Source organism: Vombatus ursinus, unplaced genomic scaffold, assembly GCF_900497805.2.
Source record: "Vombatus ursinus unplaced genomic scaffold, bare-nosed wombat genome assembly UNPS02014798.1, whole genome shotgun sequence".
Lineage (NCBI taxonomy): Eukaryota > Metazoa > Chordata > Mammalia > Diprotodontia > Vombatidae > Vombatus > Vombatus ursinus.
Window position 1 is genome coordinate 15483230 of NW_020954576.1, and position 5221 is coordinate 15488450.

General features: G+C 35.8%; 1 protein-coding gene across 2 annotated transcripts in view; it reads left to right on the plus strand.

The window, feature by feature from the left end:
- LOC114049960 (muscarinic acetylcholine receptor M3) overlaps positions 1 to 5221 on the plus strand; it is a 607675-nt gene that overhangs the window by 592043 nt on the left and 10411 nt on the right. The window lies entirely within an intron of this gene.

Sequence of the window (5221 nt, forward strand, 5' to 3'; positions counted from 1 at the left end):
ACACACACACACACACACACACACACACACACACACACACACACACACAATCCTTCCCCCACATCACAAAGCAAATCCTCGGTAGTTTTTCTTCCAGAAGTATTCTATTGCAGATGTTTATTACCTGCCTTGGAATTTGCACTGAAAGATTAACAATACAGGACAACAAAGACAATGCATGGTGAATAGCACAGACAGTAAGTGCTGCCAGAATCCAGATGAGGGAGTGGTTTCTGAAGACTAGAACAGAAGGAAGAGGCTTTGTTGAGTGGGTTATATTAAGATGGACCTTGAAGGATGGATAGCGTCCTTCCATTATGGTACTTGGTAATTCCAAGTATTAGGCACAAATAGTTTGCCTGCATGTAGTATTTTGCTTCTATTCTGAAACCTTTGTCTCATTCATTGTCTTCGGATTTCCAGAACCTACTTATTTCTCTTCATTTTCTGTTGATGCTGTTGTTCAGTCATTCAGTCATGTCTGACTCTACATGATCCCACGGACTTTTGTTTTCTTGGCAAAGATACTGGAGCAGTTTGCCATCTCTTTCTCTATTTCCTTCTCATTTTCTGTAAGTCACAGCAAATGGTAGGCATGAATAGATTGTAACCTGTATTGTTGGAGGGAATGTTCCCATCAATGAGATCACAGATTATACATTTGAGTACTAAGAGCATTCACATTATTAGTTTTCATTGGTATGTTCATATTTCTTGCATGTTTTTGAGCAGGGCTTTACTCATTTTGTTTGACTCACTACTGCTGAAACTTTTACACCTTTGTACCTTGTAGGTAGCTAGATGGTGCAGTAGAGAGAGCAATAGACTGGGAGTTAGAAAGACCTGAATTTGAATACTGTCTCAGACACTTCCTTGATCTTCTGACCCTGGGGAAGTCACTTCACCACTCTCAGACTCAGTTTTCTCATCTGTGGAATGAGATTAATAATAGCACCTACCTCACAGGATTGTTGTTTGGTTCAAATGAAGTAACATTTAAGTGCTTTGAAACCCTTAAAGTGCTTTATAAATGATAGCTATTAAATGTCAGTTATTGTTATCATTGCTTATTGATCCCATAGTGTCAAGGTTAGTACTGATCTATGTGTTATTTTCCAATTCTTCAACTGAAATCCAAAATGAGAAATAATTTTCTAATATTTAATTAGAAATCACCCACAAAATGTATTTCCTTTGTTGCTTTTCTTTATTCTTCACTTTTTATAAATACTTATTATTTTGTTTCAGTGATCTCAGAATGATAACTATAACTGATATTTATACCCTGAAGTTAGAGATGAAGATTGACTAAAAAATAAAAACAAGGTTTTGGGCATCTTTTCATTCTGATGTTTTGAAAACATCATCTTTAAGAAGTCTTCAAATAGAGTTCCTGTGATTTGCATATTGGGAAACCAAGGTATAAATTGTTTACAACAGGTTATTGAATCAATGGCAAAGATGGAACCAACTTACAAATGTTTTCTTTAATTTTTGTCTTCAACCTTTAGACTCTCCAATGCATTTGCATTTCTTTGAGCTATTTATTTCATTTTAACCCACAGTTTGCAGTATTAGGTGTTTGTACCCTTTCTTGGAGCATCTGGATTTGATTTTAAAGTGTTTCCTTAACAGATGTTCTTATAGTGGAGAAACTGATGAGATCAAAGTCTTCAGAGCTCTAATGACATGATATTGCTCATATTTAGAATCACTTTTAAAAAGTGCTTAGAAAGAAATATATCCAGAAACAAAAGTAATATGAAACATAAACAATGTTCCACTGCCTTATCATCCCCATTTAGCTTCTTCCCCTCAATGTTTTTAATCTCATATCCATGTGTGTTAATTTTTAAAAGTATATTTTTATTTACTTAAATATTTTCCAATTACATTTAAAATTTTAACATTCTTATTTTAAAATTTTGAGTTCTAAATTCTCTCCCTTTTAATCCTCCTCCACCCTTTGAGAAGGCAAAACTATATGATATCAATTATACATGTGAAGTCATACAAACTATATTTCTGTATCAGCTATGTTGCAAAAGAAAACACAGTGTGTGTATTTATTTAATATCCTAAAGCCAAATTGCTTTGTTTTCCCTTTGCTCTACTGATTTTTTCTCTGCATCTATTACAGAGAATGCAAATTTTTCCCCTTTTAGTCATGTCCATTTGTTTTCAGATTTTTTGAAAGAAACAGAAGGATTTTATATTTTTTCATTCCTATCATGAGTGACAATTGGTCCATTTAACATTACATTAGTCAAACAAATATTCATTGATCATGTATAATAAGCAAAATACTTTGATAGTAACTATGGGGTATATAGGGAATTTTAAAATAGACTCCATGTCCTATAGGTACTGACAGCCTAGTAGCAGAGAATAAAGGTATAGCACACATGAGAAGCTAACCATAGAGTATTATCTGATTAAGGTAGAGGCAGCTAGATAGAACAGTGGATAGAGCTCCAGGCATGAAGTGAGGAAGACTCACCTCCTTAAATTAAAATCTGGCCTCAGACACTTACTAGTTATGTGACCCTGGGCAAGTCACTTAACCCTATTTGCCTCAGTTTTGCCCAGTTGCCTCAGAGCTGGAGAAGGAAATGGCAAACCATGCCAGCATCTCTGCCAAGAATGCCAAATGGGATCATGAAAAGTCAGATATGACTGAAACAACTGAACAACAACAACATGATTTGTTGTATCAAATGAGTCACTTGGATAACTTCAGAGGAAGGCTGGGAAAAAAAAAAAGATTTAAATGGTATTTGTTTTGATATCCATTGCATGTTCCTGTCACTAACTTATTTTAGGTTCACTCCCAGGTGGATCCTTTCTTTAAAAAAGCACTTCATTATTTAAAAGTCCATCTTTCATTTCTCTAGAATAATAAGGAACATTTATGCTTTCTAATTGGACAGAATAGATTGCAGTCTTTATCACTCATAGAAATATCTGTAGTGGAACTAGGACATTTCCTATCTTTAAAATGAGACTACCATCATCTCTTTCCCAAGAGTTCATTAAAAATGCCAGTTCTTCCTATTCACCAAAGGGCATTTCTCCCCTTCTCCCACATTTGTTTGTCAAGCTTCCAAACCATCACCTTCATTCCATTCATATCTAAGATCATTAAACACACCTCCTGTTCCTTCCATTCTCTATCTTCCAACCATTTTCTGGTGTGACTATTACCCTCAGCATTCTACCATAACTGCCTTTATGCTGCTACAATAATTTAATATCCTCCTCCTCCTTGTCTTATCTATTCCACCACCTTTTTCCCTTCAGGATTTGACCTTTACCCTTGAATAATCACAATGACATTGGATTTCTTGGCTTAAGAGTCTTAACTCCTAATTATGATCTAGGTGTAACTAGCATCACTAAGCATAGGGAAAAAAAATTGTTGGTCATCAACCAGGATCATACCATCAAAGATTAGAAGTTAGAAGACACAGCCATTAGAGATCATCTAGTTTAAGCCCTTTATAGGTGAGGAAGCTGAAGCCCAGGACTTGCCCAAGGTCACACAGGTGATAAGTGGAAGATTCTGGTCTGGATTTTAATCCCTGTTCCACGGTGTCTCAGCTAATACTTTTTAAATGTGTTAATTCCTAAACATTGGTCTCTATTGCTGGTTGAGTAGTGTGCTTGATAAAATATCATTTTTGGTTTATTTTTATTCCTAGCATTTTGTAATTATAGTTAATGTTGTTTCTGTCATTCTTTCATCTTTTGCTTGGTTATTAATTGGGGTGTTAACCTGAGTAGCAGCTTTGAGTTTCCTATTATTCTCTCTCCACATGTACGTAGTATAATCCATTTCAAGGCATCTCTTTGGGAGAGTTTTCTGACTTCAGTCCAACCATATTCCTTTCAAAAAGAAAGATAGGACACTCAAAATGTACCCAGTTAATTTCAAATAAATTAGATGACCATTTCCAGATTTTTATTATTAGACCCATGAGTACAGAAGAATATTGAAAATGTTCATCATTTTTTTTTACCTGTAAAAAAGATGCAGCTTTTATAATAACATAGATTTATAGCAGGAAGGGACCTTGAAGAACATCTAGTTCATTTCCTTCATTTTACAAGTCATCAGGGAGATTAAATGTCTTGCCAAAGGCACACGGTGGCAGAAGCAACCTAGAATCCAGGTCTCCTGACTTCTTCCTGTGCATCATGAGGCATAGAAGTAGCAACATGGCTTAGTGGATTTGGAGTCAGGAAGTCAAGTTATTGGACTTAGAATCAGGAAGACCTGAGTTCAAATCCAGCCTCAGACACTAGCTGGGTGATCCTGGGCAAGTTACTTAACCTCTGTCTGCTTCAGTTTCCTCAACTGTAAAATAGGGATAATAACAGCACCTAGCTCCAGGATTGTTTGGTGAGGACCAAATGAAATATTGTTATAAAGCACTTAACACATTGCCTGGCACACAGTAGGTCCTTAAAAAGTGCTTATTCCTTTCTCTCCTTCCCCTTCATGACGAGGATTTTTAATCAATAAGCATTTATTATTGTTATTCAGTCATTTCAGTCCTGTCCTACTCTTCATGACAGCATTTGGGGTTTTCTGGACAAAGATACTGGAGTGGTTTGTCATTTCTTTCTTCAGCTCATTTTATAGATGAGGAACCAATGCAAATAGGGTTAAGGAATTTGGTCAGGGTCACATAGCTAGTAAGTGTGTGAGTCCAAATTTAAACTTAGGAAGATGAGTCTTTCTGACTTCACTCTATCCACTGTACTACCTAGCTGCCTCGCACATTACTTAAGTGCTTACTGTTTGCCAGGCACTGTGCTAAGTGCTGGGGATACAAAGAAAGGCAAAGGACAGTTCTAATCTCAAGGAGCTCACAGTCTAATGGGAAAGACACAATGAAACAACTACGTACAAACAAAATGTATACAGATTAAATTGTTGATCAGAAGTAGACGAAAGGCACTAACATTAAAGTATTGGGAAAGGCTTTTTAAAAGAATTGAGATGTTTTTTTGGGAATGAAAGGAACCAAGCCATGAGATAGAGATGAAGAGGGAGATAACTCTAGGTATTGGAGACAGCTTCTCTCCTTTCTATTCTGTTCTCATCTCACCTACTCTTACCATATCACCATGATTTTATTTTCCTTTTATCAATATGTATCTATACCTCCATAGATAGATAGATAGATAGATAGATAGATAGATAGATAGATAGATA